Source organism: Lagopus leucura, unplaced genomic scaffold (genome assembly GCF_019238085.1).
Source record: "Lagopus leucura isolate 7727_CA_CO unplaced genomic scaffold, USGS_WTPT01 Super-Scaffold_100060, whole genome shotgun sequence".
Taxonomy (NCBI): domain Eukaryota; kingdom Metazoa; phylum Chordata; class Aves; order Galliformes; family Phasianidae; genus Lagopus; species Lagopus leucura.
The window spans coordinates 64,796-81,954 of record NW_024962306.1 but is presented as its reverse complement, the minus strand read 5'-3'; the positions used below and the strand labels follow the sequence as shown (position 1 = coordinate 81,954).

The 17,159-nt window shown below is 50.3% G+C and overlaps 1 protein-coding gene across 7 annotated transcripts in view; it reads right to left on the bottom strand.

The window, feature by feature from the left end:
- The window catches only part of EPB41L1 (erythrocyte membrane protein band 4.1 like 1), a 68,679-nt gene that overhangs the window by 42,535 nt on the left and 8,985 nt on the right, over positions 1 to 17,159 (bottom strand). For all 7 annotated transcript variants that reach the window (XM_042886608.1, XM_042886611.1, XM_042886612.1 and 4 more), the window contains exon 2: positions 16,419 to 16,468. The gene's annotated coding sequence lies outside the window, so the exon portion shown is untranslated. The remainder of the gene's footprint in view (positions 1 to 16,418; positions 16,469 to 17,159) is intronic.

The window sequence follows — 17,159 nt, the reverse complement described above, 5'->3', positions numbered from 1 at the left end:
ATATCCTAGTGCCTTGCGCCAGGCTCACCCCTTCACTGTCTTAGATGGTGTCCCAGTGCCTGGGATCCCCAAAGATCCAGCAGGCCCCAAAGATCAGACCTGACAAAAAGCTCCCCAGGAGATCTGCTGGCTGGATTCAAGGTGCCTGCTGGGGGGAGAACTGTGGAGCCAATAGCTGAGACCCAGGCTTTGTTAGGCTTAGCACGGAGTGCCTCAGAGGTGACAACACAAGGGCTACCAGACCTCCTTTCCTAGCCCCAGAAGGGACAGCTCAGAGCACTGGGTGAGCTTTGGTGCACGGTCCAAGCACAGGGAGTAGGAGCAGGGTAGCAGCTCTCTAGACTGGAAACAGGACCCACTCAGCACTCCCACCTGTTCCCCATCACTTCCCCAGGGGACAAGGGTTCTGCTTTTAGAGGTGAGCCCAGCCCTGCACAAGGCAAGAAGTGTTCTTAGATGGGATAGCTGGTTTTCAGGAACAGATTTACCTTAATTCCCTCCCACTTTATACCCTTCATCCACCCCCAATTGTCTTTCAGGAACAATTAGCTCTGCCTGTTCTGCTTTTCATCTCTGCTTTATATTCAAGACAGAAAATAAAGCCACATTAATGCAGTGCCATAGCCACACAAACACAGTGACCACCAGGAATTCAGGTCTGATTCCCAAAGCCACCATAATGCTGGCCCCCAGCACGCCCACAGCGACTGGCACTGCAGTGCTCACTTGTATTCTGGAGTCCCAAAATATACATGAGGCAGGGATGAATTACAGCGGCTGTGGGAAAAACTGTGACTTGGAAATTTCCATGCTCAACACCATTTAATGGATATGTGAAAGTAGGACCAACAAGGTGTCAAAGCAACGTGAACAGGTCACAGGACTGAGCAGCAGCCAGAAATAGTAACCAGGAGCCCGGCAATGCGAGCTGGGAAGGGACAAAAGTCAACTTCTGGAGATGGACGACAAGAGGCTCATGGAGTTGAACAACTTTTCTTATGTCACTCCAAGCCTTCTGTGCTAACAAAATCCTGCACTAGTCTCACTTCTTTTTGTAAGAATTTTTTGTATGTATTTGTAAGCAGCATTTGTCTCACTAGCCATCTGCCACAAAGCTACAGAGAATCTCTTCTTTGGCTTTTGAGAGGGCCCAGACACAGAATCTTAAACTGGAGACAAATGGAAAATCCCTCAACAACTTGCAAAACAGTAGCAAACAAGTACTGCCACAAGGCTCCAGCTTGCTGCAGGACATCTGCACCTTGTCTACAAAGATCCCTCGGGTGTCCATAAATAAATCTCAAGCTGGCTATCATGAACTTGGACACACATGCATTGAAGATGTGGTACTCGAGGCTCTGACCTATAGCACCAAGGGCAGGGCTGAGCTTTCTGACAGGAATGGGCCTGTGGTGGTTCTGAAGATTCAAATCTCAAACTGAGGTTATCTGAGCCCAGAAAGGATGCAGAAAAGTCCTGAGCAATTTTCTTTAAGCATGAAAATGATACTTGTTACCCACCTTTGAACTGATTCAGAATACCTCAATGCATTTAAAGGGATGTCCACACGTACTCAAAGATCACCTGCACACTGCAGACAAGCAGAGGAGACTCCTAGCAGGACGGGCTGCTTCTTGCAGGGGCTGCCTGAAAAGAGGGGAGTGCCACCTCCTTTCTCATCCCCCGGCACACTATGGGATTACCTCCACTTGGTTTTCAAAACTATTCTGTCCACTCTCACCATTTCAGTCACTTCAGAATGGGGCAGCAGCTTACAGCCACCAGCTCCTATATCCCAGGATCGACTTGTAATTTGAATTCCAGAACAAGTGCACTCTGTGTAGATTCCAGGACTCCAGTTTAGGGGATTAGCGATGTCTCCCAGCACACACTCCACAAAGGAAGGACACAATTGCATTTTCCACACTAGGGATGCATGTGACCATGGCCATATGCTGGCAGGCGCAGCCAAGCAGGGAGCTGTGCCCTCAGGCTGGGATGCCAGCAGCCAGATACCAGCTCCAGCTCACTGAGGTGCCACAGCATGGAGCAGGAGAGGGCTGAGTTGCTCAGTGCTGGCATACCTCACAACCAGGCTTGCTGAAAAAATGAGGGAAAACATCTTGTCTTCCTCTTCTCAAGATGCCCTTCTTCCAGACAATTGATTCCATCCCTGTAGCAGCCCATGGTCTTGCAGCACCACTGTGACTCATCAGCACCCAAACCGCTGACTCACAGACGTGAGGCTCCAGATGTCGCTGACGTAGAAGCTCTGATCTCTGCAGCCACCTGCACGCGCTCCCCTCAGCACTGCCCAGGCCCCGTGCTGCCTCCTCTGCAAGCTCCAGGGAGCTCACCACATCCTTTCATCAGCACTGCAAACACTGCAGCAAAGAGATGCTTCAAGTGGTCATTTAATCCCATTCAGCTCAATGCATAGAGCTGGTCCATCTATACCGGTCTGACAAGCCTTTAATAGTCTCCTGCGGTGAAAACACTTTTCCTTGCACATCAGCCTGCTTCAGGGCTTCATCCTCTGCACATTACACCCAAACCTCCTACCATGCAGTCCCTGTCCCCTGGCACCAGGGGAGAGCTCCTCTCTCCTTCTCACAATGTCTGGTCCTTCCAAGTATTGATGTGGAGGCCCTAAGAGAGCACAATGTCTGCAGAGCCCCTGAACGAAGTCACAGATAGCAGCTCAGGGAGTCTCCGGCCCCAGATGGGCTGCAGGACCTTGGAGCTCCTCTTTGCACAACTTTGTAAGAGCAGAAAACAGCAAAGACATGAGCAGTTGGGCACAGAGCACTGCTGTATCCAGATCGGGGAGCATTTGATTACTACTTCTGCCATTGGGGTCTTGGCCACACAGTGAGGGTCTGCTTCAAATGCCCCTCTATTCTTAGCTGGACAGACCGCATGCTTCAGACCTCCTCCTTGCCTGGCTTCTGCAGATTCTCCACCAGTCAGGATTGAAAGGCTCTGCTATTGCAGCACTGAGATTTACCTTTCAGTGTGTAACCACACATGCAGTACAGTAATGCTTTCAAAGACCCTTTATGCCCACACACTTGCCTTAAGTCCTCTGTTTCCCTCTATTTTCTGTCTTTCCTTCGGTTCAGTTACTGAGATGGATGCTCCTGTCTACAGGTAGCAAAGAGCAACAAAGGCATGAGCCTGGCACTACAGAAGATTGCCACAAACTAACCACAAGAGGATGTTCCCAGTGTAACTGCAGAAAATGGTTTTCTTGCAGCTCCTGCCTCACAAGCAATTAACAGATCTACCTCAAAGCCTGGCTGGTGATGGAGGGCAGCAGTGTCTAATCAAGGTTGTCTGGAATGTCCCCCATCTGAAGACAGGCGAAGTCTGCCTGCCCAGTTGGTTTAAATCAGCGTGACACTTTGCCAACTACTACAGACATGTAGGCTGGAGAAATGATTCCTTTCTAACTTTGAGCACAGCCTGGCAAGCTTGGGCTGTTCAGCTGGCATACTCTGCAACCATTGACCTGATCCTGAGTTTCTGGGAACAATAAGGATGTCAGGCTGGTAAAAATATGTCAAACCAGGCCTGAAGAAGCTGCTGAGCACTGTGGTGAGCAGCAGATAGCAGCTTTTCATCCACAGGCCACATGACGGCCAAGGCTAGAGCTGCTGAGATATGCACTGGTCAAGTAGGAAAAATACAAGGATGAGAATAGGAGGAAGAGATGATTCTGCAAAATCTCTACAAGCTTTTTGTCTCTGCCTTAGTGAGATGAGCACAGCGCCCTCCATGCAGACCAGCTATGGGGAAGCTGGCCCACTCCAAACTAAGGGCTCTCAGCCTTTTGGAATGAGGCTAGCAAGCTGCTTTCATGCAGTGAGATTAGACTGCATTGACACGTGTTGAAATTGTATTTGGACAATTATGTATTGTATCATGTCAGCAATTGCAAAGAGCTGGCATATCTGCTTACTTGTCATATGTTAGCCCAGCAGTGCGGACATTTGACCCTGGAACATGAAGCTGTGCTTTCCCAACACATCTTACAGACAGAAAAGCGCCTCCCCTGCACAAACAAACCACACCACTTCTCCAATGGCATTGCCTTCTGGAGACAGGCAGCAGCCTCCCACCACAACAACCCCTAGTTGCAGTGTCAATAAAACAGTCCATATGTATTTCACCAAGCTATCCTCAGAAAGCCTGGGTCAGCTCCCTCATGATGTGAAATCAATGGTATCGTGCCACATAGAACTTGGGTCAAACACGAACAATGAGAAAGTTAAGGCCAAAAATGTGAAGTTAGGAAGTCACTGGGTTCACAGGGAGAGAGCAGGAATACAACACACCAGCCTTGAGTTTAGGGCATGATGGCAGCTTGGCCACATTCCACAGTCTCTCTTCTGCCACCTGGCAGACTCTGCCTTGCTTTAAAAGAAAACAAAAACACACAGTCCTGCTGGCATCAGAAAACTAGGAAAGAACGCTGTGATCTACGTCATGTTCCCAATGCTCCAGGAGGGCTCGGCAGCTCACCTGCCCAGCAGTACGTTCACCACCAGGCTGGTGGGACTGCACTGCTCTGAGCCCAAGCCTGTCTGAATGCAAGAGCATTATTTTCTCCTTCTTGCTGTCCAGCTCCCACCCACACACAGCAGCGAACAGCTGTTTCTCAAGACCCAAATCATTTTAAAACCAGGTTTCAGCCACCAGCTGAAACCCCCATCTTTTCAAGCGATACCTCCCAGCTGAATATCTAAATTCAGAAATAAACTGCTGTAACCCTTCCGGGTGGACAAGTCAAGAAGTCAAGAAATACCTTTCACACAGCACCATCAGCATGAAAATGAAGCTCTCTCAGCTGGTGGCTCAGGAGAGAGCATGATTCAGCTCTGCAAAACCACCACACATTTCTCCAGATTAAGGAGCTACTTGAGACATCTAACAGCAAACTGAAAAACTGGGCACAGATTGCAACTCGTGATGCCTGTGCCACATCCCATGTTGAGGTTTGCTTCCCTCCCTCTCTCATAAGGCCATCTAAGTTTGCCCAGTTCAGGGTTGGCTTCTACCCCAGCACCCAGTCCTACAGTTCGGGGCAGGACAAGAGCCCACCCCATGTCCAGCTCACTGCTAGACTAGCACCCCTGCAGCTGCTCTGCTGCTGGCAAATTCCTTATTTCCATGTTCCTCCTGCAGCCCATGAAGCTTCTGGTAGCAGTGACAAGCAGAGCTGGCCACACGTCCAGTCAGCGCATGCTGACTGTTGGCATGGGACACCATCCCCATGGCCACAGCACGCCACATCATCACTAACAGCCTGAATGTCACAGCACTGTGTACTGTGCAGGTCACCAACAGCCTGCTCAGTACCTGTAGCATAACTTTGTCTTCCACTGCACCCACAGATCCCATTGTCCCCTCCAAATCCCATACTCCCAACCCCCTGCAGAACCTTTTACAGCTTGGCCAGGGCAGCAGCAGTGATGTCAGAGGCACACAGCTGCTGCCGCTACAGCAGGGGTTGATGCTATTCCAGAGAACTCCGGTTTTACTGTTTCCCTCAGGCTTCAGCTCCCCTCCCCCCGACGCCAGCAGCTCGTTAGCAAGTCGAAATGCCTGACTGTCATCAGCCTGCTGGAAAACCCCATTCGCTGCAAGGCAAGGCACTACACAGCTTCCTTCCTCCCTCTGCCACTACATTCTGTGGAGCCATCCCAGCCCCCTGGGTGTCAGAGCACTTCGGCAGGCTGCCTGTCCTGCCGACTCTCTGGCCAGAGAGTTAGCACCCACAAACAGGAGTCTGGGAAGTCCACTCCAATAGCCGAGCGGCTGGCAGCTGGTTTTCCGCAGCAGAGCAGCTCATGGCATGTGTTGGCTCTCCAGTACCCGTTTCCCTCCCACATGTGGATGGCCATGCTGCTGCATCAGCACAAAGGTTTCTGGAGGGACCCTGGGACAACTGTGGCCTTCAGCACCCCACTGCAACACACTGGCTAGTTCAGCCAATCTTCACCACTCCCCATGCACCACTTTTAGGAATGCTGCCCACACCTTCCAGTGCTCCATACCTGGCTCTGAGGACAGATGAGGCACTGACCACCTGCACTGTGGAGCCAAGGGCTTTCTGTCCTGCACCTTTATGGGGACCCTGCAGGTCACAGCTTCACACCTGGACTGGAGCACAGCCCCGCACAGCTCAGCTGCTCAGCAGCACAGCACAGACACACCTGGTGCAGCAGTCCTGCACGCACCAGAGCCAGCAGACAGACGTGCACCACCACCAAACCCTGCATGTGATCCCTGTCTGCTGGCTGCCTGCATCCTGTCCTCTGTTCCAGGGGAGTGCAGAGAGAGCTAAGTTTAATAAGGCTTCTTGCAGTACATATGGGAATCAAATGTTGTTTCTGCACTGGAATTAGATAAGAATTTTTTATTTCATTGTCTCTGTTGCCATCGTTCATTTTGGGAGTCTTACTACTTTAGTTGGGAAGGGGGGAGGGGTCTCTGATAGTTTGCATCACTTATCCTCTAGATGAACCCTCTCCCAGGAATACACGCTCAGTATATAGGTGTGTATATTTTGTCACACACATTGCAAGAATATCCTGCACAAGACTTATCAAACCAGAGAACAAGACATGGCATGCCCAAGGAAACACCTGAAGAGACACTGGGAAGGCCTAGCATCACCCCCTCCCCCTGGTGCTCTTTGTTTAATGAAGACTTTGAAGAAAATCACCATATTGATATGACAAGAAGAGCACTGAGACATCTTTGGAAACAACAGGATGGCTGCTGACTGATGCCAGATAACACACAAACTAACAACTGTAAACCTTCAATAAGACTGTGAGCCTGGAGTATCCAGCCAATGGGGAAACAGGGCAGGGTAGGAGGGATGGGTTGGAAACAAGATAAAAAGCTGTCATATTGTATCCATAAGTGCGCTCTCCTGCTTGTGGGACGCCTGCCACTGCAATCGTGAATAAAATCTGCTTTTATCTGAGATACCGTCCTGACAAAATTACTTGGATACTTCCAACAAACACAGTATTGCAGAGTTTGCCTCCTCTAACATGTCAGGCAGCTCTGCAGAGCCAGGAATGTGCCTCTTCCAGGCAAGCAAGTACCTTCCACAACACACATCTGCAGAGTCAGCAGAGTGCAGAGGAGACTCTAGGAGCAGGGATAAGATGGTATTATGATATGGTGGTGCACCCAGGACATTCAACACTCAGCAAAGGTCCAGCAAGACGCTCCAGCTTCTTGGGCAGGGACCTCACAAGTGCTAGGGAAAAGGGCAAAGGAGAAAATAGGTTGCTTAATGTTCAGCATGCAAAATCCCGGTTGAATCCACTGGTTGAAGCATCAGGATACTTTGAAATAAAAAGTTTAAGCCACTGCCCAGAGTAACCTCCCTTTACTCCAGCCCTGGGGCAACTACAGACACAGCTTCTTGCTGCATTTCAGGATCTCATTTAATCCAAAGATTTTGTTGTTTCCAAAAAAAAATTCCCCAAGTGTCCTATAAAGATCTGGGCTTGGGAATAAACTGTAAGGAAGAGAGACCCACAGGAGTAACTTACCCAGACAAGCTTGCAATTGCTCAGGGAGACAGCCTGCAGTACTGGCATCTGCGCAGGGCAGTTGCTGGTGCCTACACGGGTTATCTGTACTGCTGTAGCACCCAGCCTTTCCTTTGCACACGTTTTGACCCAGCCACAACCTAAAGAGGGCCAAGGAGACCTCCTCCCCAGTGTCCTGCAGTCAGTACCATCCTGACCAAAGGTGTGCTGCCTGAACTGCTGAGGTCTTGCAGCACAACTCTTCTTGTTTAGGTGCAAACCATCAGAATCACTGAGGTGGAAGCTCCAAACAATAAAGCCATCATAGCTCCAAAACAACTTCCCATCTTCACAGTGAGGGCATCAACAATCTCAGTCTGAGAAACCTTTGATAGTAATGCCCAGCTACACTGGAGTACCCCAGCTCCCCCTCCAGAGCAGGGCAGCCAGCAGCACTTCCCAGAGTGTGCAGGATAGGATGCAGGCAGGGCAGAAGCAGCCTGCAGCAGCTTCCCAACCTACAAAGCTCCACCTCTGAGGTTGCCTAGCAACCAGCATCCCGCAGGAGCCATCCTGCAGCAGCCACCTGCCTGCACACACTGGCTCTGCTGCTGTAGCTCCAGCAGCAGGGGTGGGACCGGAAAACCCTGCATCTCATTCACCTGGCATCTGCTGTCACCTCTCCCTGATGCCCAACCATGTGCCCCACATCATGTGCTGTATCCAAGGTCTAGAGGAAAAGGAACAATGCTTTTAGACAAACTTGACCTCCCACTTTACCTCCCACTCCAAGTCTAATTGCTGCCTTCACAAGTTGATTAATGCTGGATTCCAAAAGGGAAAAAACAAACCTAAACCACTCTGCTCCATCTCAAGAAGCCAGCCTGGCTACTGGGAACCAGCACTTCCCATGGCACCACACAATCTGTGCTCCCAAGGACACCAATCATCTGAGCTCCCCATATGCTCTGTCCAGCATCACCCTTTACAGCTTGGCTTCTCTGTCCCAGGTCCCAAAGCTGCAAACAGTGGGGAAACAACCAGGCGTGGCCAACTCTCATGCATCCACAAGCTCTGCCCAAAAACTTGCTCCCTTCTACTGCATACCAGCTCTCAGCTGTGCCACCGCAGTAGGATTCACAATCTACCAGGTTGCCTCCATCCTTCACCATACCATGCCCTCATTTGCTGTTCAACACATCACCTCAGACCTTATCCCAGTCTCAGTCAAGTTTTAATCATAACAAGCCCTGGAAGTGCAGCATACTTCTCCACCTCTGTTACATGCCAACCCGCAGGGAGAGAGCCTTGCAAGCAGAAGAGGGGAGTGCTTTGCTCCAAGAGCAAATCACAACCCTCAGCATCACTGCTACCTCCCAAGCAATACAGACCCATGTTTTGGGCAAATTCCTCCAAATGTCACAAAATTACACTGCAGGGAAAAAAGTAACATAAGTTCAAAGGAAGAAAAGCAGCAATTCAGTAAGTGAAACAATAATCAGGAGTTGGAGCTTGAGAATTGCTCTTGGAAACAGTTTTTGGATGGTACCTGCAATTCATGCTGCTGTTCAGCCTGTTTCTGAGCGAGGACAGATTAGCAGCTGGCTGGAAAGAGGAGCAGGAAATTGCTCTATTAACCATGGAAAATAAAGACAGGAAAAAAAAAATTTAAAAAAAATTTTAAAAGGCCCAGACTTCCTGGGTTTCCTTAAGCTGTTCCTAACATCAGTATCTGCAGCAGAGGTCTAGCCTTTCACAAGCACAGCCTACTCATCAAAGCCATAGAGAAAACAAGCTTTTCCTTTGACTTGGCACATGGAAATGTGATTAATCTTCAGCTCTATGAGGAATCGGTGTAACTGCAAATGCTTTGCCCTAAAATTATTCTAAAAGAAATGAGAGGCTTTCAAGAGCTCTGGTTAACCCTGCAGTGACAGGCGACTTGCTGAGCTCAGGCTATTAGCAGGGCATGAGACAAAGGGCCCTTGAGTTAAAGGAGCCCAAGACACAGTGGGTGAATCTCCAGAGGCTGCTCTCCTGGAGGACCTTCTCTTCCCTTCTGCCACATGCAGGGATGCACTGGACTGCAGGCATGCTGCTGCCAGCCCCTCACCAATAAAACATTCCACTGAAGCGATGAAGAGTATCTCCAGTTCATGACTTATTAACATGTGGGAAGAAGATGCTCTGTGAAACATGAATTATTACTAATATAGTTTTCTCAAAAATAATTTAAAAAAAAAAACCTTCCTTGAATGCAGGTTTAAGAAAAAGCCCACAGGCTTGCCCTGAGGCACCAGGAGGAGCATGGCATGCGCCACAGCAGGGTGCTCTACTGCGGCCCATGCCGCACACCTTCACGCATCCAGCAGCTGCTACACACCACAGACTGCTTCAGGTAGAGACTAAGCTGCTGACACCTCCCCAAGCACTGATTTAATCTTGACCTGTGACTGCAAGAAATGTTACTGCTGAGGACGATTCTGTGATTCATTCTGTTTGCTTTCTATTGTTCCCAAAATACGAAGCCTTAAATTTATTTATTTTTCCCTATTCAGCTGAAAGACAAAGTTCAACTTACCCTATGCCCAGGCAGGATTCCCACAGCAGTCACTGCTGGTTGTGTACTCCTCTGCTGCCCTGCCCAGCTGCACCTGCAGAGTCCATGTAGGACACCAAGTTCACAACTTCACCATTTTCATTGCTAGCACCTCTTTTCTACCTTCCACACACAATCAGATGCCAACTCTTCCTGCCAATGTCTTCCATTGACACCATTAAGAGAGGCTACAGCAAAAGCTGCCCCCACTGCAGGGGAGTTGCAGAGGGAAAGCTTGCAGAGCATCCAGCTTCCAGAGTAAGGAGCGGAGGCTCCTTAAGTGAAGGGGGTATCAGTCAAGACCATGCATAGATTCAGTCCTGACAAATAGCTGTACAAGCCCATGCCAAGACCAGAACTGGAAGGATACACCAAGACCCTTGGTTCCCATTGCAGAATGCAGCAGCCTTGCTGCCCTCCCCAGCACCCTGCCAGACCCCAGTGAGGTCCCTTAGGAACGAGAGAGACAATTTTTGGTAAGCAAATATTGCTCGATTTCTCTTACTCTCTCCCAGCCCCTCTTGGAGAATCTTTACTTCTTGGACAATCTTTAGCAGTTGTTTTTCCTCACAGTTTAATCAGTCTCCAGCTCCCAAAGGATGTATACTTAGTGATTGCAGATGCTCTTCTTGCTTTGATGTGTCTCGAATTCTCCCTCAAGGCAGGTAGCAGGCATTCAGGGAACTTCGGCAATTAAATGACAACAAAAGGAAGGGCTGGAGAGGTTTAAAAAAAAAAAAAAAAAAAAAAAAAAAAAAAAAGCGGAGGCAGGGGGAACTGAATTAATCCTCTCTCCACCACACCCAAGGGCAGAGACTCATCAAAGGCAGAGCTCTCAGTGAAAGGGCTACCAGTGCTTCCTGCTGTCACACAGCAGTGGAAGGAAAGTCCCCGTGCACAGTGCGGGCACTGAACCACCCACCCGGCAGGCAGATGTGAACTGGGGAAGCAGGACCTGGCTGCCTGAGCCTGGGGTTGCAGCTGAGCACGCCCTGCTGCAGGGAAGCACCACATAGTGAGAAATTAATGTTTTACCACTGAAGCAATTAACAAAAGATTAAAGTTTACACAGTGCAGGAAGAACCTGAGTCAAGAAATGGGGAAAATTTATTCCCCTGATCTGGCAAGTAGAGAATTATTTTCAAAATAGGGCAGAGGTCTCAAGACTTGTAAGGTCCAGACACAAGCTATGCAGAACTAAGGCGGGCTCTCGTCTGCACCTGGTGCCCAGGACAGCCCAATCACAGAACATACTTTTTGCAGTCCAGGCACAACGTGCTGCCAGGAACAGCAGCACTCCAGCACTGCAGCAGGACTGCGAGGGTGGCTTATGCCAAACAGAGCAGACTCAGGCTGGCGGGTCTCTCATCCTTCAGCTCAGCCGAGCGCTGCTGCAGTGAAGACAAGGGGAGCAAAGGCAACAACAGCTCCCTCGGGGACCTGCATTGCCCCAGGCTGCAGACAAGCAGCCTCAGCCAGGTCCAGCCCAGCCCTTCTGTCCCATGCAGCCCAGCCTGGCTGGCAGGAGGCCTCCACAGCCTGTGGGCACTGATCAGCCCTTGGCAGAGCAGGGCCCAGCCTGCTGCAGAGTCACCCTCCAGGGGTTTCTGTCACCAGCACTCCAGGACCTTCTGTGGGAAGACGTGGGCACACACACTGCCCGAGGTGTCCTCTGTGACGGCTCTGGGAGCAGCACCTGGGCTGCCACCAGCAGGCAGACCATGACAGCCCCCTCTCACCACCCACACGCAGTGCTGCAGTGCCAGCACCATCTCCATCTCCACAGAGGCCGAACCCTCTGTTTCCGTGGCAACTCCAGACGCAGCCCCCTGGCACTCACAGCTGAGCTGCCCTGTGCTGGAGGCAGCAGCGTGCACCTGTAACAGGATGCCAGCAGCCCTCTCCCTTGCCCTCTTCATCCCAAAGGTAGTGTTTAATCATAACCTCGTGGTGAGGAACAAGCACTGTCCCACTACCTGCCCACAGGGCCCGCTGCATTTCCTGGGCATTCAGCTGGAAGAAGCAGAGCCTGCACAGCAGCTGCTCAATGGACGTGTGTCCATGGCGAGGAGGATGGCACCAGCTCCACTGAACAACCCTTGGGCCACCACATGCATGTGGGAGCAGGACAAGTGCCCTTGTGTGACACTGCTGGGAAGGAGACCCGATGTTTCTTTCCAAACCACGTGCTTGGCCACCTCTCTGGTTCTGAAAGCGTCTCACCACAACATAAACTCCCGCCAGTGCACTGCCAACTTCCCCACTGCCACAGCATGCATCCTGCCGCTACAGCAGGTGGCAAAGGACACAAGCCAAGAACCGAGCACCAGGGTGCCCTATGGCTCAATGGTGAGCTGGCCTTTTCCAAACCCACTAAGGACCCTCCTGGAAGGCTGAGAAGAGCCTCAAAAGCCCTCAGCTATTACAGAAGGAGCATCTCCCAGGCTGGCAGAGAGGAGGTAGTGGGATGCAGGTGACCCCAGCATCCCCAGCCTGCAGCAAACCTGCAGCTGAGCCCAGAAAACTCAGATAAGCACATCAGCCCCAAGCAACTCCTTCAGAGCCCACTGGCCTCACATTGAGCAGCTTCAGCAACCTGATTTCTAGTAGTATCCATTCCTGGGAGCAAGTCCTGCAGATCCAAACACGACAGTGTTTTATCCCCACGTCCTGCTGTGCTAAACACACTGCCAAAACTCAGCCACAGGTGATGAATCCTCCTCTGGCAGGATTTAGGAATGGAAAGCTCTTTCCTTCAGTGCAGTGCTGGTGGAATCATCAGTGCAACAGGGTGGAAGCCCGTCCTAGCCCTTTAAATTCATGGCCAAAGGCAGTAATGAAGGTACTACATAGATCAGGAGTTGAGAGCTCTCAGACAGTCACCCCAAGACCTGCCAGGACTTCAGGGGCAAGCAGCAAAGCTGCAACTTTGAAGGAAAGCCACACCTCCTGACACTCAAGCAGGCCTCACTGAATGTACACCCAAAGGTAGGGGAAGATTACAGCTCCAGTACACATCTTAGAGAAGCCTTCAAGAGCTAAGCAGAGACAGGGATCGGCAGTGGGTGTTCACCGCAGATACATGGCAACAGGGCGGAAGCTGGACTCCTAACTGAGATGATACAGAAGAGGTTAGAAGTATCAGTCAAAGCAAGGAGAGTGCTGGGCCAGCAGCCATCATTTCCCAAGATGAGTTTGAGGGAGCTGGCAACATTCTCACCAGCCTTCAGGGCACACACTGCCGCATACCACAAACCAATTTGCTCAGACAACACCAAAGCAGCTGGGATGACACAGAGTAATCTTCATTGACCAAGGCATGTATCCCTGGGAGTATGGACTCCAAATCAAGAGGAAAATGCACCAGCAGCCCTGAGCCAAGATGGTGGAGCAGGCACAGTGCTGCCCCAGCTCCACTGCCCAGCAGTAAAGGATCCCGCAGTCTGCACTTCAGGCCACCCCAGGGGACATGGGGGTCACAGCCCTGGCCAGCATCCCATCACTGCATGAGGTAAAGACTAGGGAAGGAAGAGCAGCTTTATCTTCCTGCCTACTCTGGAAAGCAGACCTACAGCAAATCACAGGCAAAAGGTGGGAAGTGCAACATCCTGAACCAATTCTTGCAGTAAGGAGCTGATCCTGCCTGGGGCACTGAGAAGGGAACTCAGCAGCTACTCTATGCTCATCTGTGATTGGCTGCCACTATAAAACTGCCTGCAATCAGAATTATGGGGCTAAATCATCCCTGTGATGATCATCACGACAGCGTAGAAGGCTCTGCTTTGAAGATAGTCTCAGCACTTCTGACTGGCTGCCTGGAAGCACTTCTTTACCACGTGGGTGACAGAGCACTTGCACAGTTTGCTCAGAGAGGTGGTAGAGTCTCTTCCTTTGACACCTTCAAAAGCAACCTGGACATGGTGCTGGCTACCCTGCTCTGGGTGGCCCTGATGGAGCAGAGTGGGATTAGGTGGACCCAGAGATCTCTTCCAACCATAACCAGTCTGTGACTATGTTCTGCATCTCCAAAAGAGCCCTGTATCCACTGCTTTAGACCTGGACCAGAGTTCTATTTTCTCCACTCATATCTTGTGCATCACTTCCTAGGAGGGAGGCCATTCCCTTACAGCAAGCACCCAAGAAAGCTTTTCCTCTTCACTCTGCCTGACAAAATCTATCAGTAAGCCCTTTGTGATATTCAAGAGTTAGGATCAGCTGCAAAGGAACTGCAGAAACACACAGAAATTAGAGGCTTACTCCTAGGATGACAATCATGCCAAGTGAGGAGCATCACCAACCCTCCCAGAAGCGTGGGGATGCCTTCCCCAACACAAGAACACCAGCAGGTTGGGCCACACCTGCTCCAACATGGCTCCACACGCCCAGACTCATCAGGACAGTGGGACCCATGGGCTCCATGCTATTGCTCCAGTGCATGGCTCAGCAAGTCTCCCCAGAGCTGCTACAAGAGCACAGCAGCAGATCAGTTCTGCTTTAATGTACATTTTCTCCAAGCCACTGGTGGATCTGTGCCTTGCACAGCTAACCAGGACATCTGTTAACAAAGCACAATTGAAAAAGGGGAAACAAGAAACACAGCTTACCCAGACCTGGGCCACCAATCTCCTGCTGCACCTGTGACACCAAGCAAACTTATTAGCAAAGGCATCACTGGGTGTCAGGAGTCACCACAGGGCTCTCTTGCAGCTCCTGGTGTGCCACCCAGTGCAGAGAAGCAGCAGAGGGTTTTTTTCTCCTGCTTCCCATGCCCAACACCCCATCCAGTCCACCTTACCTGGCACCCCCAGGCTTGGAGCAGCTAGTTAGTTTTTATGAGCAGTTCCTCCCAGTAAAGCTAAGAGACTGTCTGGATATTGGAATATCAGTTTTGTAACGAGAGGGGTAGAAATGCAGTCCCAACTTGTGTGCTTGTTTGCATGTGACTCTGTATCATCACATGCCTCAGTTTCCTTCAGAAATGGGGTGGGTGCTAGGCTCGTAGGCCACGGCTGACACAGGAACATTTGGCTGCTGCATGATGCCTGTCAGGAAGATTTGCTCCCGCACTGCAGAGGTGAGTCCCTACCTGTATGATAAGGCTGCTGGGGGTCACCTGCAGAGCCATTCCCTCATCGCCATGATAATTTTTTCTCCCCTTCCTCAGGAGAATAGTGTTCCTTTCCCATTCTGAGCAGTTTTTGTCTGCTCTGCACAGCACCTTCTGCTTTGGCTCTGTTTTTAAGGCTGTCCCTGAGAAATGCCAGGGAGCCACATGGACATCCCTTCTCACTGCACTTCTACCCCTCTACTTCCAAAACCAATATTTCCAACAGCCAAATGGCTCTTCTGCACACAGAAACCCTGTCCTTCTTGCCTTCTCTTTAGACATGCACCCCCAGATCTTGAGTAGGTCTGGACCTTCAAAGAAATTCTGTAGAAGGATAGTCTCTTAGCTCATAAAAACTAATGAACAGCTCTGCTCAGAGCAAGGGACATCTCCAGCCCCAAGGAGCACACCTGAGGCTCTCGGCAAGGATGTGGATCACCTACCCACATCCTGAGTATTTCTTGCTTCAGGTGGACAGGAGCCAAATCCAAGGGGCCTGAAGCCCTCTTGGAGAAGGCCTGAGCCGTGAGGGCCCCACTCTTCCAGGAGTCTCAAAAATAATTCTGCGACTCAGATCTATCTCTGGTCCTCTCTCGTCTTCCATTCCAAGCTGGCTCACTGGGAGACACTTCATGACAGCCAAGCCCAGTCCTCCTGAAGGCCTGGGACCTATGCTTGGACCTCAGATGCCCATTTCACAAAACTCAGAGGCACATTTTACGGTTTGCAAACACACCGGCTTCTCCAGAAGACTGGGCAAGGAAAAAAAAAACAAACACACATATGGAAACTTAGTGCGCAATTCCCCCAAAACAGTTTCGTCAGCAAGCAAAGAGTCAGACAGCTGGTAGGAACCCTTCTGTTAGCAAAGGGGCTGTTGCCTAACACCTAAAATAGGAAAAATCCCAACACATTAGGAAAGCCATAGGAATCCAAGTTACAACAGTTCTGGATTTCAGCAGTAGCAGGCCAGATTTCCACTTATCACAAGGGGGTTTCTAGCAAAGAATCAGCTACCATACAAGACTCTTTCATACTGCGGCATGACCTCTGATCTTCCACCATCAGCTACTGCAACCCATTCTGTGCTACAAAACCCTGCTCAGCCTTACATGGGATCTAGAAAGGAGAATAAAGGCTTTCAGGATAAACTCACACTGCTTCCAGGGGCTGATCTCAGCGCTCTGCTCAGGCACAATTCAGAATCTGCAAAGAAGAAATTGGATTTGGTTAGAAATAATAAAAATAATAATCTTCCCAGGAATGATGACAAGCACACGGATGGACAGCAGTGTGTTTCTTCACAAGACGGTGCCGAACTGCTTAAGCACTGCATTTAGACTCCATACAAATCCACTTGCTGGATATTTTCTGCTACAGATTATTTTATGTGCAGCTTTACTCTCAAAGAGACCAATGTGAAAACAGTACCTTCAAAAGCAGCAGGTCTGTTCGCTGCATGTGTTCAGAGCCAGCTCTGCCAATTTTGAGCAATAAAAGCAAATATTTACTACGGGCAGTACTGCAGTACCTCTGAGAAGTGAAACAGATAGACTCTTGGCTTGCACAGACAATTGCTACCCAAGTTCTCATTTCAGGGCCATCTGTGCCACATTGTCTTCTGTCCCTCTGTGTCACCTGCATGGCCCCTCTGATGATAGCCCTCACTGGTGGCAGCAAGGGCAACATCTGGTCGGCAGGACCTTTATCCCAGGCAGTGACACACACAACAGGAGGAGCCAGCCTGGCTCACCCATCCGTGGGGAAGCAGGTTTGGCACACACATAGTAAAATGAGCAGTTTTGAAAGGAAATGATCTCTGGATCCTATAACAGAATTTCCAGATCCACTTTTTAGATGGCAACTATATACAATGAAGGGGAGGGGGGGGGGGGGG